This window comes from Zootoca vivipara, chromosome 2 (assembly GCF_965207765.1).
Source record: "Zootoca vivipara chromosome 2, rZooViv2.hap1.1, whole genome shotgun sequence".
NCBI lineage: Eukaryota > Metazoa > Chordata > Lepidosauria > Squamata > Lacertidae > Zootoca > Zootoca vivipara.
Genome location: NC_142584.1, coordinates 93,853,204 through 93,875,985, shown reverse-complemented (window position 1 = coordinate 93,875,985; position 22,782 = coordinate 93,853,204). Strand labels below are relative to the sequence as shown.

General features: G+C 40.2%; 1 protein-coding gene and 1 long non-coding RNA gene across 37 annotated transcripts in view; one reads left to right on the top strand and one right to left on the bottom strand.

Moving 5' to 3' along the window:
* FOXP1 (forkhead box P1) overlaps positions 1-22,782 on the bottom strand; it is a 544,444-nt gene that overhangs the window by 263,968 nt on the left and 257,694 nt on the right. The window contains exon 1 of one of the 36 annotated variants that reach the window (XM_088662405.1): positions 13,925-14,140. The exons of 33 other annotated variants lie outside the window; for them this stretch is intronic. The gene's annotated coding sequence lies outside the window, so the exon portion shown is untranslated. Of the gene's footprint in view, positions 1-13,924; positions 14,141-22,782 lie in introns of those variants that run through there. 2 more of the 36 variants (XM_035106656.3, XM_060271347.2) reach the window with 2 other exon arrangements.
* On the top strand, positions 13,660-20,852 carry LOC148686971 (uncharacterized). Its single transcript, XR_015948284.1, has 3 exons — positions 13,660-13,792; positions 19,319-19,352; positions 20,718-20,852. It is a non-coding gene; the product is annotated as an uncharacterized LOC148686971 (long non-coding RNA).

The window sequence follows — 22,782 nt, the reverse complement described above, 5'->3', positions numbered from 1 at the left end:
TAGTGGTGGCTGTGCCATTTTTTTCTCTCAGGGCCAACTGTATCATAAGGGGCTTCTTGATAAACAATATTTTTTCTAGTCACACTTATGTCACATGCAAGGGAGGCAAATAGCACTGTGGCCCACAGAAAAATATGTTTTAATCCTGAAATGTCTGATGAGGTGTAGAAAAAGATCAATAAGATGGTGACAATAACAGAAAAGGAAAGGAGGCCTAAAAATGTATGTTTGATTAATAATCTGCCAAGGACATAATTAGAGGTACATGGTTCATGTGAACACTTGCATACCAGAATGAACCGGAATGTACAAACAATTATTCAGTGTAACTAGAATCCACTCGAGCAACTGCACAGTGGAAGAGTGTATTGTGCTTTTTGTTTTGTTAAAACAAATGTTTTGTTTCTATTAAAAAAGCTATGCAGAGTATCTGAAAGGAATCCTCACTATTTCATATATTCTCCTCGCCCCACTCTGTCAGCTAATGCTCAAATCAAAACAATAGTATGGGATGCTCCTTGCACTGTGTTTATTTTCCAACTTTCTATCAGCGAACATTTTTCACATCAATTTATCTGCTAGGGAACCCCTGCACCTTGCAGAGGATTTTAGTAACATTCTCCATTAATTAAGGCCACAGGTCAAGCCTGTTGGCCTCACCGCCGCCAACAACTAAGTACATATGGCCTAGAACAAACCCAACACTACTTGGGACTGCAGAAAAAGATGAAAAAGCTGTTCTGTGAGAAAGCTGGTCATTGCTGATCTTCATTTTTGAAGAATCCATGTTATGATTCCAAGGAACTTCCTGAAGTTTCAAAAACCACTGGAATATATTCAAGATTTATTATGTGTATAAAGAACCTGCTCTAAGAAGCAAAATGCAGAACAGATTACATAGTCCCATCTTGGTTGCAGACTCTACAATGCAGAGTCAGGGTGAAACGGAGTTCTCAGGCATCTTCCCAAACACACCTTGGGGCATGAGTCCAAAAAAGCACCTATAGGAAGCACTGCTACTGATCTAAATGAGCTAACAACATGCTCACAATTAGGAAAGCCTGCTGGCAAAAAAAAAAAAAGGTATGGAAGCTTTTATAGCCATTTAAATGTCATTGGAATTCCCAATTGATTTGCACCCACAAGGAGTGGGAAGACGTTCAAACAGCAGTAAAAGAGCAGGACCAACTTCATTAATACGGTTTGAAGAATGAAGCCAGAAGTAAGGCTGGAATGCTGGGAAGAGATGATGCCAGACCACCACAACAAAGTGAACGAATTGAAAACCCTAGTCATCCACATTGAACAAGAGTTGCCTTTTCAGTCAATAAATCATTTCAGGGGCAACAAATCCTCTGCAATGGTGGAAGGGAGATTTCACGGAGGAATGCAAGTAGCTTTTCCAACCCTTCCACATTCATATCTGAGTTCCTGCCCACTATTAAAAGCTAGTTGATACAGTAGATTCAGGGGTAGCGAGTTGCTGCTCATCACTGATGCATCTAGACTACACATTGACTGTTGCAACTGGTAGTGGTTCTTCAAGACTTCAGCTGCAGCTACCCTTTCATTAAGTTGTGGAATTAAGTTGGAAGAATTGACACGGTCCTAACTATTGTGAGAAGGAGTAAGGCATGTTGCTCCTGTATTAATACATCAATGTCAAGGGTGCTCCCCAGCCAAACAAATGGACATGGGCGGTAGTTTACTATTTGTTCTCATATATAACCCTTACAGTCACTTCTACAGTTCTGCATATTTATGCACACCAATTTAGCAGTTGGGAAGCTATTCCCAGATTCGCAAACTATGGAGCAGTCGCAGCAATAGGTTTGCTATACCAGTTTATGTACCTTCCCCTTATGGGCTGCACACACGCAGCTGGAGACTACGCCTGTGTAACAAAAACAACAACAACAACAATTTATTATTTATACGCCACTCATCTGGCTGGGTTTCCCCAGTCACTCTGGCCAGCTTCCAACAAAATATTTAAATACACAGTACTCCATCAAACATTAAAAGCTTCTCTAAAAAGGGTTGCCTTCAGATGTCTTCTAAAAGTCTGGTAGTTGTTTTTCTCTTTGACATCAGGTGGGAGGGCGTTCCACAGGGCGAGTGCCACTACTGAAAAGGCCCTCTGCCTGGTTCCCTTTAACTTGGATTCTCACAGTGAGGGAACTGCCAGAAGGCCCTCGGTGCTGGACCTCAATGTCCAGGTAGAACGATGGGGGTGGAGATGCTCCTTCAGGTATACTAGGCCAAGGCCGTTTAGGGCTTTAAAAATTAGCACCAACACTTTGAATTGTGCTTGGAAACGTAGAAGCTGCCTCTGCTCTTCTGGCTTCAGTTCTCTCCTAGTTCTGGGAGACACTGGTACAAGAGAGGGTGGGGAAGCACCCAGCCCTTCACTTGCCTGGTCTGCCTCTTCCTCCAGCTCTGAAGCTTCCCCTGCCTCTGATTCTTGCTTCCTGGCTGGTACAGGTGCCCCCACACCACTGCTCCCCTCTCCTGAGTCAGAGTCCAGCCCCCCTTACCCTGGTGTCCTGCCAGTCCCTGAAAATCCATTTGCATGGGAGGGCTACAGTCTGCTATTTATAGCACTGCTCTTCCCAGCTAGCACATCTTCTACAGCCCTATTTTGTGGGCTGTTTGGGAAGGGCTTCATTTCAAACAACAGGCTGGGTCCTTCCATGCCAACAGGCCTACTAACTATTGAGCATTCAAGACAGCTGCTTTACATGCAGGAAAGCTTGCAATGTTGAATCACTGGTAGGAATTTCCCTCCTGCAAAGATGAGCAATATTTTTTTTAATGGGTAGAAGAGGACGGACCTTGTGGTAGGAACACACCCTAACAGGTCTTCAGAACTGTGCATCAAAAGTGCCCCTTCACTGGCTGCCAAACTGATTATGTATTTACCATTTCCCATAATTTCCAGAGTTGACAACAACAACAACAACAACACTCATTTGTGATAATTGGGGGAGGGAGGAATCCTTGACCTTAACTTAGATTAATTCCATTGGTGAAAATGGCTAAACAAATGAAGAACATGACATTTGAAGGACCATTTTCTTCCATCCAAAATGTTTAAAAAAAAAACCACATTCAAATTTCAGCCTTGGCTCATTCTGCAAATTTAATTTGAGAGTTTTGTCCTAGGCCTTTCCAAGCAATCTAGGACTTGTTCTCCGTGAAATGTGAATGTCGTGTAATGCAGTATTAGACAAATTTTCACATAATAGACTTCACCCAGCTCCTGCCCTTTTTAAAACCCAAGACCACATTACTAACAAGAAATATGTCCATGTGTGAAGTGCCACAAGTGATTTACAGGCAAGTCAAGAGTGAAATAGGAAGGGCCATTGGCAGCTGTCTTCTACTGAGTTAGACCAATTGGTCCATCTAGCTCAGTACTGTCTCCTCTGACTGGTAGAATTCCAGGAAGCCCTACCAGGAGATGCCAAGAATTGAACCTGGGTTCTTATGAATGTAAGGGAGATGCACTACCACTGAGCTACAGCCCTTTTCCTCAAACACTAGAGCTGGCTAATCACACCTCCAGTACCAAAAGGAAAGGCAATCTACACAGGCTATACAAACTTGTGTCATGTGAGGATCAGGGAAAATGCATAACAAGACAAGACATAGTACAAAACCATATTAGAAAAAGGAAAAGAGTGTGTTTACTCTGCACTGTCCTCCTGCCACTTCATCCCACTCCTCCTGATAATCAACAGTGACCGCTTGTAGAGAAGCTCGTGTAGCAGTTCTGCCACACCTGGCGAGTATATACTGGATTTTTCTTCAGTTAAAAAAAAGGTATGTTCGTTTTCCTTTTGAAAAAAGATTAAATATCATATTTTCTTTTGCTATTGAAATAAAGGGTTTAACATTAAGTTATCCCGTAGAAACTTTATTCCATTGGGATTGTGTGTTATGGGCCCTTTTCCCAGGCAACAAGTTTTGTCCTGAAATACTTCTTAAACTATCAGTTTCTAAACAAATCTACATGGTGAAATGCAAGTGGCTGTGATAAAGTGGTAGGTACTGTGAATGAGAAGGCAAAATGCATATGCATTATGTCTGTCTTTTCTAGCACTGTCCCCAGCAAAAAAACAAAACCCAAAGACCCTCAACTCCAGGTTGAAAGATTACCAAAGTTATACAGTGGATGCTGAAACCAGGAACTGAGGTTTATTTGGAAAATTACCCATCCAAAGCACATGGGCATTACTCCCAAAAAATTGCTTTTAGCCTGTTTTAGCCTGGATAAGAAGGAAGCAAGGACCCAGAAAGTAACTAGTTCTGCAGAACACTATATCCTACCTTTTTGTGAATAAACAAGTACAGGTGAGCATATTATGACCTAGCACCTGGGCCCCTCTGACAGTGATTCCTGTCATTGAGTCAGGAATGCTTCTAAACACTTCGCAAGTATTCAATTATCTTGAAACAGCATGAGGGGGAAATGTTCTAGCGCTCGAGTCCTGCTTGCAGGTTTTCCACAGGCATCTGATTGGCCACCGTGAGAACAGGATGCTGTACTAGGTGGGCCATTGGCCTGATCCAGCAGGCTCTTCTTATATTCTCTGATTATGACAACCCTGAGTATGGATCATCTGCCAAGGAGTTCTCATGGCCCCCCCAAGCCTGTCAAACCTACAGTGTGAGGGTCAATTCCAGAAACATATGTGAAGAGGTGGATGAGTTACCAGATTCTGAACGAGAGAAGACTGAGGGGGTCTTAATTAGCTGACATTCCTAAATTGAAGCTATTCACTTTCCTAGGAGTTCTCATTTCAAAAAGCATAAAATACAGTCAAAGGCTATACGTACAAAGACATGATAGTTCAGAGCTCCAACCACATTTCTTTAGGAGTAATATTTATCAGGTTCCATTTCCAGAGATATATAAGAGCTTGGTTGAACTCGGGACTCCGTCAGACTAGCATATGACTTCCTTGGGATCTCTCGCTGATCTTGCAAAACCCAATCTTGGCTCTGTAACCTGAAACTTCTATCTTCCCAACATCAGATTATCCACGGTATAATTGGAGCAAGTGCTCCAGGGCCTTTAGCTTGGAATACTCCCGTAAGAAAACTGAGGATCACCATGCTTGTTTCAAAAAGGAACTGGAGGCAGCTAATGAGGAAGTTGCTCTCCAAACTTGTTCACTGTTTCCAGGAGGAAACGAAGAGGGTTACTGTGAGACAGTAAACACTTTATCCTAATTAATAATCAATCTGACCCAAAAAAAGTGTAAGATGGAAGGTGGTGGTGGTGGGGGTTGATAATTAAATAAATGGGGGGGGGAATTTAGTTGGCTTCCAATTTAAAAATGCTTTAACTAAGCATGGGGGCAACAGACTGCACAGAGGCATTTTTCTGGTTTAACACAGCCACTTAGTTTGTTACAGTCACCAAGTCTAGCTTGACACAGAACAAAAATCCAGTCACTGAGCAGCCGAAGGGGTGGGACCACCTAAGGGCAGCTAACCTGATTTGCAGGTCCACCATGACACAAAGTGCTCTGGTGGCCCCCTCAGACAACCTGGGAGTGCTGCAATTACTCTTGGATCTTCTAATATGACCTAGACAATGGGAAAGAGTTTTCGATTCTGTCGCAATGGTTTTAATGGATCTTTAATTACAACTTACACAACAGAAAATAATATTTAGAATTTATCGGACTACATTAAGTTTGTATATATATATAAAGGACTGTCTAGCGTGGCCTGGCCCAATTCTGCCTGTGGGCAAAAATCCTTCCCAATGACTAACCACCACCTACAGCCATGTTAATGAAAAACAACCTGAAGAAGAACAATGGAAATAACGCATAACTACAAATGAGAGTGAAATCTGAGTGAAGAAAAGTGCGAGCAATGCTGGAAACTCTTAAGATATGCCTGTATTTAAAGCTCTAGAGTGGGCTAGAGGGAAGAGCCCCCTCCCCCGCCTGGTCCACCCTCAGGCTTTTAAAGGTTCTAGTCCAAATAGTCACTTTCACACTCTTTAACAGCAATGATTCACTCTCTGATCTGAAAGAGGAGTAATAATTGTTCTTGCCATTTCATCACATGTAGTTGACCCTTTGACATAGATTCTACGATATGAAACTCATTTTAATGGCCGTACAGCACTCTCTAATTCTAATATGGAAGGAAATTTTTAATTTTGCAAAATGTCTATGACCGCGGTTTATTCTTCCAAAAGCTCCATAGATATATTTGGTGCATCAGTGTAACATCTCCCCATCTGGTATTTGCAAACAGTCTATCCAAAATTACTGGCAAAGTCTAATTATTATATTTATATTTTATACAGCTAGCTCTCACCAAGTTGTAGAATATTCTATCTTAGATCCACCAAAACCTGAGGGCTTGGCAGAAGTCTTGTGAACAGATCATTTCACTTGTCCTTCTGTTGGTCAAGGCAGGGCTTTGGAAGTGTCCGAAGTGAATTTCTCATTGTAGTTAATCATTTATGTCAGGTGTGGAGAACCTTTGGCTCTCCATATGTTGATGAACCATAACACCCAGAGGCCCCTGCAAGAATGGTCAATGACCAGGGATAATGTAAGTTGTAGATCTGCAACATCAGGAGGGCCAAATGTTTCCCACACCTGATTTGCGTAGTGTCATTTATGATAATTTTCAATAGGAATAGGGAAAACCTGGCCCTCCAGATGCTATTTGACTCAATTTCCCATTAATTGCAGCCAAGGATGATGGATGATGGGAGTTGTAGCCCAATAAAATCTAGAGTGCTAAATTTTCCCCATCCCTTTATGAAGTAACCCAAGAAAAATACATGTTCTAGTCCCAAGGAACTGACAACCTAAATTTCAACAGAGGAGAGAGAAGACAGGGGCAAGGGTAACATAGGAAGAACGTGTATGTATGTAGTTATGAATGCATAAGCTTAGCTTCTATGGGACAGGGGTGGGGAATTATTTTATATTAGAGGGAACTGAATCATTGGGGGGGGGGGAATCAGCTGTACACAAATAAAAAACACCTCTTCCACCTGAGGAGGAAGACCTTTGAAAATGCAGATTGGATAGTTCTCAGCCTCTGGCACTAAGCAGAGTCTTGCCTCAGGAGAGCTTTGAAGTTATGGTTCAAGTTGAAAGCCAAGCCAACCCACACATTTAATGGTGTTTCTCCTCGGGCAAGAAGTTGCCCAGTCCTGGGCAATCTCCCCCCTGATAAGGGGTATCTCTGAAGGTGTGAAGCAGGCAGCATATCTAGGTCTGCAGTTAGCTAACTTGATCCAAATTTACAAAGCTCTAGGGGTGAGATGTGAAACCCAGCTAAGGAGTGGATCCTATTCCTGGGTTATTTAATCCTGTGTTGGATTGTGGCCTGTTGCACCATGGCTCAGTTTTCGCAACTTTGATGAGATTTAAAATTAATGTAAGAAAAAAGAAGCACTAAATAAGTCTTGATTCAGAAGGCAACAAGAGTGAAGTCGCTATGTCCCTATTTAATGTAATCAGCAATCTCATCTGCCTGAATACTGGCCAATGAAAATAAGAGAGGAAATTAGGCAAAACAACATAATTTTGCAGGTGCTACCATCTAAATCCTTTCTCAGTGCAACATGGCATTCTTGGGAAGTAGATAAATGTTGTTGTTGTTGTTTAGTCGTGTCCGACTCTTTGTTACCCCATGGACCAGAGCACACCAGGCACTCCTGTCTTGCACTGCCTCCTGCAGTTTGGTCAGACTCGTGTTTGTAGCTTCAAGAACACTGTCCAACCATCTCGTCCTCTGTCATCCCCTTCTCCTTGTGAAACCATCAAGTAACAGGAAGATACTTAAGTCTGTTGAAAACCTGAAGCCAACAGCTCCTCTTCTGCAAATGGCTAATACATTTACTTGATAAATATAGCTTTTACACCTATGGTTTTCCAGCTCAACTTTGGTATATGGAGATTGCTGGAGTGCACAGAATTCAGCTGGTACTCTATTGCATGCAGCAGTAGGTTACACATGTATTGGCTTTTTGCTTTGTGTTTCGTTTGGGGAGCAATAAGATGAACTATTGGGCATAGGATACAGTCATAGAAAATTTCATAGAAATTTTCAAACTGCACCTTGTTGTTGTTTGGTCATTTAGTCATGTCCAACTCTTCGTGACCGCATGGACCAGAGCACGCCAGGCACTCCTGTCTTCCACTGCCTCCCGCAGTTTGGTCAGACTCCACTTACCTCTAAGTAAGATAGAATCAAGCAACTGGATGAAGAAAATGTCCTGAGGGTTTCACGTGTTTGGCACAAAGTTCTTAGAATAGAATATGACAACTACTAGCCTAGATAACAGGGCTGCTTTCTGAGCTTTCCGATTGTCATTACTGCATTACAATATTGTAAAAAAGATCTCATATCCACTATACAGTTAAGAAGTAGAGGTGTCACTCTACTTGGATGGTGTCAAGGTGGAAATATTCCACAACAGACTACCCTGTCCTGCCCCAAGAATGTCTAAGAGCCACTAAAGTTACTAGTTTAGGAAGCTTTAAAAGGCATCTAGGCAAATTCAGGAAGACCTGTCCATGACTGCCACACATGATGAATGAAGAGCTACATCGGTGTTGTGGGTGGGTGGGGTTCTTGCCACCAGGAGCCTGCTTGGTTTGGATGCCGGGTTCAGGAAAAAATCAGGAAGTTCCATCCATCCTCTGCTAACCCATTCCCTCATTTGCATGGAGTTCCTGATTGCCCGTGGCTACTGGTCCAAGGATCAAGGCTACACACCCACCATATATTTAAAAGATACACACAACAATAATCCTGGGAACTGTAGTTTATCCACACATACAGAGCTACAGTTTCCTGCACCCTGAACAAACTACATATCTCAGGATTCCTTTTGTTGGGGAAGGTGTCTTAAAATGTGTTTGAAATGTATGGTGTCTACAATATAAAGCTGCAGTATGCAGTTACTGGGAGGCAACAGCAGGGTTAGGACTACACAATTCATGTTCTGCTTGTGCTGTTTCTGGAGGCACCTGACCACTGAGGAAACAGGATGTTAGAGAAGATGGACCTCTTCCAAGATTACCTTGTAAACTGTGGTGCCACAAGTCCCAAGCATATAACAAAGCTATTCTGAATCTGAGATCAATTATTTTATTCCATAATGAAGGTGGGGAGTGAATACCCAATGGAATCAAAGAGAAACAGCACTCAATTGCTTTTGAATCTGAATTAGGAACACCAGAAGGCTAGCTCCCCATGAAATAGAGCACTGGAAAACCAATCCGTCATGAAACCAATATGGAAGTCGCATAAACTAAACTAATGTGCAGGCAAGAACCATTAAATAACAGACAGTTGGCAAACTAAGTACGGAACATCTCTTTTGTTTACTGTGTACTATTTTAAAGGGTGGAGGGGGTAGCATAGTATTGCTCAATCTTTTTATACGATTCACCCAGGAAATGACTAATGTGAATGTTTACAGGCAACAGCACAAAACTATTTTTGGTCATGGGATGTTGTTCAAGACAAGATTTCCAAAAGCCTAATAATAATCTTTAGCTAACAAAAACCTCTCGCAGCATCCCGGTCCTCCAAGGAAAAAATGGTGTTCCCTTTCATGGATAGTTAACAATGTAGCAATATTATCAAGAAAGAAAGCAACAGAAAAATAAATAAAACTAATCAGACTTCTTAATTTCAAGGCATCTCTCTCCCTATTGTATTTTGTGACATGGCAAACTAATCCATGGGTTAGCTCTGCAGTATATAAATCTTAGAAGTAAATAAATACATAAACTGACACCTTTGTGTTTAGTTCTGATGTGTTCCAAAGATGTTAATATGACCAGTAGTTATAACACATGCATAATATCGAAATGTTCTTTAAAATACCTTAAGGTTTGATCCAGTCAACATCAAAAAATAAAATCAAATTTTAAAAAATACGAAGTAGAGTTGGTAGATAGAAAGATAATTATTAGCATGCCCATCTAAAGTAGGCCAAGATGGCATTCTGAATATAGTTGATTTTAAAATTTGCCTGGTTATATTACTAATGTAACATACAGTGCTTTCAGTCTACACAACTCCATACATACATACATACATACATACATACATACATACATAGTTACTACTGTACAGTAGTTAATATGCAACAGTTCAATCCTAGGATTAGTACAACAAAACCATATACGAGGGTTCATTGCACATGTATGTGCTTTCTAAAGATGGCAAGGGTACCAAAAGACTCAGCATTTGTTTATCTGGAAGCCTGTAATGCTGAATACTGAAAAGACACTTCCACCTCCCTGTTAATCCCAGCTTCTTAAGGGAACACTCAGTAAGATAATGAATCCTTTAAACGTTACATCTTGTGTCTTGCATTACTGTGGTGCACCAACTCTCCACATCAAACAGTCATCAGGACTATTACAAAGTGGGCTTATAAGAGAGTGGCTGAAAAGGCGCTGTGTGAAAAGAAGTGGAAAATTAAAGCTGAGGCAGACGAAGAAAGGGCTTAATTTACTGGCATGTACAGTATGCAAATGAGATTACTCTCAGTTTAACTGCATCATTTATGTCCATAATAACGGCATCATCATTACAGGGCTCAAATTAAATTACACCATAATTAGCATATCAAAGTGATTGGTTAAAGTTTAAAACAAATACCCAATTTTGTTAATGAACAGCTGTAATTGTCATGTACACTTCAATGAAAACTCCCTAAACAAATATATGTTTTAGAATAGAGAAAAGATTTTCAAGTAGACAGGTCTGCAGCTGAGGAAAATTGCCTTAAAAAAAAGACAGGATGACATAGATTATTCTGCTAATGTTAATATATGTTCATCTTTTTTAAAGAAATAAAACATTCTATCAAAACAAGTCTGAACACCTTATAATTACTCTACTGAAACCAATGGAGGCAAAATCCATTTACCACTTTTGACCTTGAACTACTCAAACTCCCTATGCACAGGTGTCCTGTCTGCCACCAGTAAAGGACTTCTCAAAAAACATTATTTTCCTAACTTTTCCAGGGTGTATCTAAGAAGCAGTGACATGCAAGAAGGAAACTTAAGAAACTTGCTACTGTACATACAAATGCCTTGCACTGTGATTCTGCTTAATTCCTTTATAAAATGGCTAAAAGACTTATGGTCAGGAAACAAGGGTTGGAGGGAAGGGTATATTGGGCACACCTTCCCTGCACACTAGTACTCTAGCAAGTTGATGACATTATAACATAATAGGCAGCCTACAATTCAATTTCCTTTAATTTAATCATATGTACACAGCAGATTTGGGAGGTGGGAGTGGGGGATTTGGGGGTCTCATTAAAATAGATGGAGAGGTGGTGCTAGTGGTTCTATCAATGTCAGCCTGAGAGCAAGTAATGTGCTTCTATAGATCAATCACTGCTAAAATGCATACAGTAAATGTACAGTAAAAAAAATAATCATCCTCGTGCCACATGCAACTTAATGAATCAAGAAGCATGCTGCATAACATTAAAATATTATAAGCAAGCTTTCTGGCAGTTCATCTGGATAACAATCGAGAGTACACATGACCATAATTGCAAAGCAGCAGTGTCAAAGGAATCGGCAATGTTAAAGAAAATAAACCCTCTCCCACCCACCCCCTTTTTGTTTACGTCTGTGCCACTGGACTATCATTGTCCAACTTTGAGCATTAAAATATGAATTTTGTGGCAAAAACGAGAATGCACTTTCAAAAATACTTAACAAGCAAACTGAATGTCTTATTAAATCAATATTATCAAAACAGTGTTCAAAGATTTAAAGAAAGTAGCTTTTCATTTTATTCATCGAGGAATCCATTAAAGCCTGAGCTCTGAAGTAGTATGTAAATTATGTGCCTTTCAAGGTAGAGCTAGGGCAAATTCACTCCATCAACTAATGATGAACCTCATTATGTGCAGAGAGTATTCATAATGAGGAAACAAGCCACCCGCCATTCCATGTTCTAACATAAATCCCTGTAAAATGTGAATTTCTCCATGTCTAATTAAAGGCTACTAATTCCTATTACCTCCCTCAATGTCCCCCTCCAAAAAAACAGAACAGAACACGCATATTTTTTTTAAAATAAAAAAAAAGCATTTCTAGACTTTTGTAAATGATGGCATTGATTATATAGCACTACTGCATATATACCGTGTATATGATTACTTCAAATTGCACCATTTCTAGCATTTGGGGGTTAGAATATTTTTTGAATACAAGAGCTCATTGATTTGCTTTTTCGCTTAAAAAGAGGCTTCAAAATATTTGGTATCAGCCTATAGATCTCACATGAAAAATAAATAAAAGGAGGGGGAACGGCAGTAGGGAATATACAAAAAAAATAAACATGTATGTGCATGTTCACACACACCCAACCAGCTATTAAGTCAATCAAAAAAATGACTATAGAAATGGCCAGAGTAAACAACAGGGGCAGAGTCGAGTCACTGTTAAGTGCTTTAGAATTCATTGATCTCAATGGGAAAGATTCAATACTGTATTTAATTCTCCAGTATATATCCATGGGACTTTAAAGTGCTTAACTTTTTCTACATCATGTCCTAGGGGTTGTAACAGCAGGCAGCAATTTTTTTTTTAGCACCTTGCTTCATCTTTGCAAACAACTTTGCTGAAAATTCCCACATTTACCATTTATACTGCTTAAGTAGGAATTCCTCAGGTTGGGTTAACTTATCATCTCTTAACAAGACTTTATAGCCTTGTAGTTATTTGTGATACTGACCACTGCATTTTCCAGAATCAACATGGACAGGTTTTAGATTTTTAGGTTTCTCTGAAGTGAAGATTGTTAGAATCTTCTTAGTTGGGGCCTATGTATTGTTTTTCATTTCTCTATTTACATTAAATACTACACATACCTAAGGAGGGAGGCGGGGATGTTTAGTAGAAAACATCCTGCTGGAGCTGAGTGGCCGAAAAGAAATAACAACAATTAGAGGAGGAGGAGGAGGAGGAGGAGTGGGTACACTAATACAGAAAAGTATATTAGTAGCATGCTATCCAAAAAGTTCACAATCGTCTGTAAAAAAAGAAGAAGACACCAGCACCTAATCATTCCAATGAAAGCTTAGAATTTGAATAAAAACTCGCACCTCCAAAAGAATAATTGTGTTTTACACAACCCTGCCTTCTTTATTAAAGAAATAAAATACACATATTAAAATATGTACATATCCAGTGTGGATTTGCTGGAACATCATATATATTTTTTAAAAAAATACTTTGTTTTAAAAGGACATTGCTTCTTTAATTGTATAGAAATAGGCTCCACTATAAAAAGCTTCTTGAATCAGTGCACGCTTACTCTTTCCTACACTCTGAGGAGGATCTCTCCCCCCCCCCCCCGCCTTTTAGGTCAGCCAGTCATACACTAGGAAGACAATCCTCCAAAAATAACTTGTCCCTCCCCCGGAGCACAGAGTTTAACAGCCTACCTTTGTTCTGGTCCTGCAGATAATAACTGGCAAGCCTCAAGACTGCAAAGATTTTGGGAGAGCCAAGGGTGGTTCAGAGAGTAATCACAAGTGGAGAAGATGACGGTGAATGAAGAAATAACAGAAAAGCCTCTAAAAGAAATTGGTCTAGCTGACAATTGGTCTCAGCAACGCATTTGCATCTGTGCCACTGTTTATACAGGACTGAGTGCACCTCTGACTCCGGCAGCCTCCACAACTAGTGGCATTTTAAAAGGACGTAGGCATGAAAATCAAGAGAAACAACACACCTCTCTTTGGACGAAGGTCTGAGACACCTAAGGCAGAATATTGTGGGGGGGGGGAGCTTTGCTTTTTTGTTTTGTTTTGCTTCAAAGCAGCGCCTGTATCATTCTTAGTTTGAGTGACAAACGTCCCGGGCTAAATCGACATTCTTACCTTAATGTTCCTAGTAAAAGGCTCCGGACAAACAATGCTCATGGAAGGCGCATGCAAAAGATAGGTTTCAAGGGGTCAATCCACAGCTTTCAAAAATTAATTTAAAAGAAAGAAAACCCAAAGAAAGAAAAGGAAAAGACCCACAGTGAGTCATATTTCCAAACAGACGCATCTCAGCTTGGGCTGCATGGTGGCATAAAGCAGGTTTACATACACAGAGCTGTGTGTCAGGAGGCAGAGTTCTTTAAGATTTACTTGACACTTATTTTCCGGGAAGCCTTTTGTGGAGTTGTGCCGTTTGTTTCTTATTGTCTGTGAAGCAGTTAGAAGCTTCTCCCTGAGGGGGCCCCTCAGCCCCTGGCTCGGCCGCTTTGACAGGGAGCTAACCATATTAGGATGTGTATGGTAAAGTAAACAATAACATAGTTGCAAAGAAATGGAATTTCTCTCTCTCTCTTTCGGCTAATAGTGTTGGTGTCAGCCCTGTTTTTAGCCGTTCCCACTAGTTTTGTGCTCTAGTTCAAACAGGCCTTCTTTTAATGAAAACAAAAAAGAGGGAGTGGGGAGGTAATGGGAAGAAACAAGCATTTCCAGCTTCCAAACTTCTTTCTAAAAGCCCCCCCCCCCAAAAAAATCTTTATTATTATTTTTAATGACAAGAGGGAAAAAAGAAAAGCTTTAAGCAGCCCACTAAGAGGCATGGCAACTTAATTGTTACGATGCACAACCAGTATTTTTGAAAGTCCCGACAGAATTATTAAGCAGGATAAAGAACATTAAATGCAGTTGTTTAACAATGAATATCTTTTTTAAAGGCACAAACTAAAGGTGCTAGTTAGAGTCCAAGCATATCCACTGAACTGCCTCACCTTTACTAGATGTGTGAGTTGGGCAAGCACATGCAAGTCTGCTAACTCTCCATGCTAAAAGCGTTTTGTTCGGAACAGTAAAGGCAGGTGTCAAGTTGTTTAATTAGAAGCAGCACTACTAAGCATTTGACAGGCGAGCAGCTCCTCCAGAAACAACCCACCACCACCCCAACACACAAAAAAGAACGCATTCTAAAAGACAGACTTTTTACACCAATTGCTATTTCAAAACCACAATGTCACTTACAAAGTAAGTTGCCGGGATCAGAAAAAAAGCAGACTCTCCCCACATGAAGGCTGCAAACCTGTGCCTTCTTATGTGAGAGTTATGTTCCACTGACATCAGTCACACTTATGTACAGACAGCACTTAAGTTCTGGAAATCGTGAAAGACCAGGAAATCAATCGAACAGGGCACAAGACTGCAGCCTAAGAGATTAGCATCTAGAGGTGCAAGCTGAGTATAAAATCTACATATTTGAAGTCAGGGCGGTGGGGGGGGGGGAGAGAGGGAGAGTGGAGAACACACACATGTAGAAGCAAGTGAGTTTCCATGTCTTCTCCCAACCTAAGCAGGATGCCTGGAGCAGTTACCCTTCCAGGAAGACATGACAGGAGGTCAGGTCCTTTAAAAGTATTTTGTAGCATTACCAGTCAGCATAAGTCATCAGACAATGAGAAACAAAGCAGACATTCTCTGGAAAAGAAGCTGACAAAAGGGTTCAATGAGCCCCCCCCCCAGTGTTTCAGGCACCAGGGAGATAAGGGAGGTTGGGACTTGAGAAGGAGTGGAGAAGTGAAGCAGGGGGTAGAGAGGCAGGAGGGGTAGGATGAGCAAACTGATCTTGGGGGGGGGGGAGAGAGAGAGAATACACAAATACAGCAGACACCTGCAAGGTCAAGCCTCTTCAAACTAATTCTCCCTTTTCTTGTTATGGAACCTTGAACCAGAATTTTGGTACAGAGTTCTTTTAAAACCTGCCTCCAGTTCTCTCCAAGCAACTGAATTTTCAGGGAGTTGAGACCCTGTGTTTCTCTCTCTGTACTGCCTTGCATGCAAGAACTAGATAGATAGATAAATAAATAAATAAATCGATGGATGGATGGATATATAAAGGAATAAAAAGACAAGTTAACACAAGGAGATAACAAAATCAATGAATCACACAAACAACTAGCAGTTCAAAAGTTCAAAGACACGATGGCCAGTTCACTAACGTCCTAGTACTCAACCAATAATAAACTTGACTCCATCACTCCTCATACTATAGACAATTTCATAACATCATTTTCATTAGCTTGTCCTGGTGAAAACTGCTAGCTATTTATGTATATGCTAAAATAAATTAGCCATTTCATCGAGCAGCACGATCCGTATAAAATGCATTAGCACAATGCTCAATTTTACAGTTGGGGTAAATAATACATCAATATATTCAAATACAAAATGATTTTATCTATATTATCATCATCATCATTGTTGTTATTATTGTGGAGCTCCTGCTCTTCCATTCCGCTCATGCGAAAAGTATTTTATTGGATTTATTTGTTTCAATTATATACATATATCACACACACGTACACACATACATGCATACCTACAGCGAAACAGTTCAATGAATCTTAGCAATGGGATCTGGGAGGGGGGGAGGAAATTCAATATTTAAAACAAATGGGCTGGGATCCAAAGAAACGTGAATAGAAGGAGAAAATGCACTAGTGCTGTTCCATGAATTCTTGTGGAAAAGCAAATGGGAGACTGCTATGAATGCATCAGGATAAGAAGCAGGACTGGCTGCTGTATTGTATGAAGCGAAGTGCTCCATAAAAATATACTGAGAATTATCTTGTACAAAGTGCCACACAAGGGCTTGCACACACCTAGGAATTGCTCTGGATCTGGGGCTCACTTTTTTCATGCCACACTCTTCTGTTAATTGGGAAAAACCATTCCATGAAGAGAAGGTGCTTTTTCTGCTAGTGCAAGGGCAGCTTTGCTCCCAGCCCATAGAGAAAAGTTCAGCCAATAGTATGAAAAACATTCTTTACAATATTAGATAATCATGCAATTTAAAAAAATTGAGTCAGTGAAAAAAAAGGAAGTTTCTCCATTGCAATAAAAATATGTGTATTAACTTAATAGGAAAGGCGATGAAAAAACTAAAAAATATGAAGCAGCATTTTGCACCGGCATTCCATATACTACATTTTTGAATGCACAATCTGGAATCGCAGTTGAGGCTAAGGAGGCAAGTGTCAGCAGCGCCAGCAGCCAGGTGGACGTATCAGCTTGGGTCTCCAAGGGACATACAATATATTTAATAGCCTAGGTATAGGTAAAATACATTATAATAAAAACACAGGAAGTCCATAAAGATCCACCAGTAACCTCTAATAACAACAACAAATAGCTTCAGCAGCACAACAAACAGCAAACACCACTAGCACAGTCGAAAAGACTACAGGAAAGGTCATTTTATCTGGAGCTGAAAAGATGTCAACAAGGATTCCAGGAAGACCTCACTGGGGAGTGTGTTCCACAAAAGTGGAGCCGCAGCTTAAAAGGGCCATCTCCCCTTTCATCCTCCTCCAACCATCCCTGAAAGAAGGAACCCAGAAAAAAGAACCTCAGATGGAGCCATAAGGGTTAGGGAAGGCTGATGCTCCAGCAGTTATTTGGGTTTTGAGCTATAAGGAGCTTTATAGGTAAAAGCCAGTACTTTGAATTGAGCTCTAGTCACCTAATCCAGCTGTGACAAAACTGGTGTTACATGCAGCTTGCATCAAACCTTTCAGTACTCTGGCAGCTGCATTCTGCATTATTTGAAGCTTCCAAACAGCCTTCAAAGGCAGCTCCATGTAAAGTGCACTGCTGTGATCCAATCTTGAGGTTAGAAGAGCATAAATAACTGTAGTCAAGCTACCCTTTCCCAGAAAGGCTTGTAGTTGGACCACCAGCCTGTTGGAAGGCACTCCATGTCACCAAGACCACTTGCGTCTTCAGTGATGGCAATGGATCCATGAGAACCTGCAAACTATGAACCCACTTCTTCAGATAGGAAGGAAATCATATGGGTGGCATCCTTGAAAATAAATCACAGTGTCCCTTACTGCTTGTCATAGGAGAGCGTGTGCCATATGATTTCCACCAATTTGTCTCATCTCACTTCCCTGGGCTGAAAATCCAAAACACATGGTTTCATAACAGGAGGAAATAGAAAAATGCTATCCCTAGGTATCCCACCCACTGGATCATGAGGCATGTGACTCAGTTACATATTACAATTGCCACACAGAGACAGCATGGAATAGTCCTCAGGCAGCAGTTGCAATGTGTATAAGGGCTCCCCACTTATATACACTCTGCTAAGTTCTGTGCCCCTCCTACGAATCTGTGGCAGGGGGATGGAAATTCTCCATATGAAGGCACTAATCTACATTAGGCACCCTATATTTTATGAAAGCTGCCAGGTAGGTTCTGTTTCAAGTAACTTTTCCACATAGTAATTAATTATAATTTGTATAATAGTAGGTATGATGCTCTGAGTAGTATCTCTTAGAACATTAGAACGATACAAGGGCAGCACAAGCCATAAGAATGTGTCCACACAATACAGAAGGGGGTCTGTAAGAGAACAGCAAAAACATAAAGCTAAAGAACTGTGCAGACATGTATCAAGCGTATGGGCCTGGTAGAAAGAGTGCTGCTTTTGCATAAAAAATTAATGACGGAATTACTAAAGTGGGAATTCTAGCTTCCAGTATCTTTTTTCACCACAGGCCACTCAAGTGGTTTCACTATCACAGCATCAACTATGGCAAAAAGGCCATTAAAAGGGTCATTTCCAGAGTGAGCATTTCAAGTAAAGAAACCATGAACCTCTGCCCTAGGGCACAATGCATAACTTATATCACGTTAATTCCTTCCCCAAAACATGTTTCAGGGGACTCTGACAACCCAGGTGGTTCCTTTCCTCTTCCCCCATCAGCCCCCTTCTCAAATGCATTGCCTAGTAACATATTAACTGAGTCAATGTCAAGCTTAAGTTAGAGAAAACGTCATCATATTTTAAAGCCAGAACACTATATAAAAAAAGGAAACAGAATTGAATTTTCAATCAACAGCTTTAACACAGGCAACTTATTTCCTTGGTAAGTGTGTCAAAAAAGTAGTGGACTCAAAGCAGCTAGCCAGTGCACAAACTGTTCTCCAAAACTCTGCCAATAATGGTGAATGTCTAACTATTTTTTGTTGTTGTTTTTTTTACAAAAAGTTCTTAGTTCAATGCTGTTCTTTTTTGTTTTGTGAAGAGGACAAAGCTCCACTTGGCACACAGAAGAAACCAAAACCTTTTACCCTCATTACTCGAACCATTTTTGAAGCTTGGGCTCTAGCCGTGAAAATCTAATTAATCAATTAACCAACTGCACCACTCAGCTGACCATATGTTAACTTAATTCCTTTAAAAAAATATTTCACATGAGCAGTTCTCTTTGCTCACCATTTATTATTGATTTATTTCAGTCTGCTGTCTGACCATCTCACAGAATCAAGAAAGGTAAGTGTTTTAAATGAATTGGAAAGCAATATTAGAAAAAGATGAAAAGGTAATACTGTATTTCATACTAAAATATGAAATATAGTTTGCTAAAATGGCCTTTCACCTGATTAGTCACAGCTATTAATTGCCAAGTGGCATACACAACATGCTCAACACTCTACCAGTTCCACACAACTATGGAGAACAAGGTCCATCAATGGAAGAACAATACAGTAAATATCCTTATTCCCCAATATCATGGGACTCTTATTATCCACACTAAGTCCCCAGCTATGATGAGAGATTTACCCTTCACTTAGGGTAGAGAATCTAGGATACAAGCTATAAAGAGCCAAGTGGTTTGAACATGATGGCAACTTATTCTACAACTCTTTGTCATCTCAAGTTCCCTACTTTTGTATGATTTAAAGAAAAAACAGCAATAAAATACTGCCTTATGGGGTTTTGTGAGAAGCAATAGATAATCATCACCCACTCTACTAATGTTTTCACCAGTGTAAAGGATTCTCCATAGCAAACTCAACTGCAGTGCATTGAAATAATGTCCCCTGATAACACAGATGTGCCACCCATTGCATGAATCTTTGTATCAAAAAAATTCAAACCACCTTGGATCATCAGGCCAAAATTCTCCACGCTGTCTCAAGCCTTACTCTTCTTCACCAGCCTGAGTTCCCTAGCTAGACTGGAAATCTGCCTAACGTGGTGCCATTTGTTTTAAAGGACAGAGCCTTTAGCTGTTTCCAACTTTTCTAAGTGTGTTCAAAGCCCTTTCACACCAATTGTGTCAAGGTAAACACCAGAACACATTAACAGCAATACTAGAAGCATCTCAGAAACAAAGTTCAGGAGCAGCTGCAAAAGTTCCATTCCCTCTTAGCTTTACCTCCCTATCTTAAAACAGAAAAGTGTTCACTACCTTATTAAACCTTTAAGCAACTGTCTGGGCGAACATAGCCATAGTTAGCAGCAAACAGGCTAAAAAAACACAAACACGTATCAGCACAGAATTGTACAAACTTCTTGTTTTAGGGACATGAGTAGGGTAAGAACAAACCTATCACAAAGCGTCATTCACTCCAGAATACAGTAGTTTATTTTTAGCATGAAGATGTTAAAGATTGTTGTGCTTTTAAGATCTAAGCATTATAAAGAAACTACCCCTCTGTGTGCTGTTTTCTATCGGCTGCTGTGAACATGTTTGTGATTTGAGAGTGTCCCACACATCAGTTACATTTTTTACTGCAGATGGTAATTGGATATTTCATTCAGGTGGTTATTCTCAGGTATCTGTTACCTATATAAAATGGATGTCCCTTGAAATGACTTGCATGAGGTGTTTTTTCTGTCATCGTGCTCCAGAACACTATTGAAGAAAGAGTCCGTAATGAAGTTATCTCTCGTTGTGCAAAGTGTTTCCATTCCAACATGCAAGTATTCCATGGGGTAATGAGGAAAGAACTATGTGATGTGCCATGGCACACTTCACAGCAGCCATGTTTTGAAAATCCACATACTGCATCTGAATAGCAATGGTATTTGTAAGCAAGTGGAACAAGCAAATACATCCATCAACAATTTTTATTCACAAGTAAAAGTATGCAGGGATATGAAATAAAGAGTTATATTTTCAGCAACATGTCAATGAAGCTATTGCTACCAGTGTTGAAAATCCTCCTTCCTATCTTAACCATTTTTATGGTAGATTCAAATACATGGGTTTTTTCTTCTTCACAGCCGCTTTCAATTTCCCTGCATCTTTCGTTGCTGTACCTTATCAAGGAAGGGTGAAAGAGTATCCAATTTAATATCAGTTTGCAGGACTGGAGATTTCCTTCGTATCTTAGGCAGCAAGGAAAGCTTCAGGGGAAGGCTTAGGAGTAGGCATCAGGTTTTAAATACCTTGATTGGCTGGAACCTCAGATCCCATCAGGGTTGACTTAGTCCTTCATGTTTCTTTGGCAGATAAACTAACTTCTATCCAGTTTATTTTGCTGGGTACTTTTGAATGAACTCTTAAGAGCTGATGTCTTCCCTATTCTATGTGAGCTTCCTCTGAAAAACTCATTTGGCCTTGCATTGAGTCATGCACTGTGACTCAGGTACCCCGTCTGTAAATGAAAATAATCAGTCTACGGCAGAGTGTGACAAATAGGAAGTAAACTTCCATAGTGGAGTTGTGAAGTTTGGTAATGATAATAATAATAATAATAATAATAATAATAATAATAATAATAATAATAGTATATTTATACTCCGCCCATCTGGCTGGGTTTCCCTAGCCACTCTGGGCGGCTTCCAACAAAATATTAAAATACAGTAGTCCATCAAACATTAAAAGCTTCCCTAAACAGGGCTGCCTTCAGATGTCTTCTAAAAGTCTGGTAGTTGTTTTTCTCTTTGACGTCTTGTGGGAGGGCGTTCCACAGGGCGGGTGCCACTACCGAGAAGGCCCTCTGCCTGGTTCCCTGTAACTTGGCTTCTCGCAGCAAGGTAACCGCTGCCAAGTTGTAACAGAAAAGTAAGTAATATCAGTCACAACAAACCAATCATATCCCATCCCACTCTCCTTCCCTCTCCTAAACAATTGTCTTGTTTGGATGCTATATTTAGTAAATGCACACTCCGTGACTGTACTTTTAGTAGCATAGGACACATGCTTTTAGTGAATAAATAACAGGAAGGAAGAAAAAGTGGAGATGTAGAATAAAAAGAGAAAAGGCTTAATTAAGAAGACTGGAAGAAATTCCCTAAGATAATCACAACATTTTCTAGAAATGTATTCCAGATAGTATCACAAGTTTCTTTTTGTCTCTTAAAAAGGCCAGTTCTTTTCTCCTCTTCCAGATCAGTTAACTGCATTATACAAGAACATATAGAGTTTTGGCTTTTTGTGCTGCCATCATTAACCACTTGATTACCGTGACCACTCCTGCAATCTTGTTACAGCCCTCTCTCAGAGTTGAGTGCCCCAAGCAAAGAGAAATACCTGGCCTAAACATACAATATTTCCCCTAAAACAACATCAATATATTTTGAAACTTTCCTCCACCATGGATCTATGGTTTCACAATTATAGATTGTTAAATCTTCATCTAGCATGTAGAAGACAGAGGTGAAGAACTGAGTGCAAAAAGTCAAAAGTAATCAGGAGGTTCTCCTTGTGCACCCTTGTGCAAATTAATTGAAACAAAGCATGTTTTCTATCTTATTCATAATTCTCTACTCAAAACAAACACGAAAAGTAAGTTGATCATTATGCTGTCGGAAGCCTGCAGCCAACAGAAGAAATGATGTGCTCGCCACAATATATTGAGGTTCTATGAAAGAGAGTTATTCCAGAGCTGGAAAAGAGGTATCCTGACGGTACTGTGATATTGCAGCAGGACCTAGCCCCCTGTTACACATCGAAAGTGGTGAAGAAATT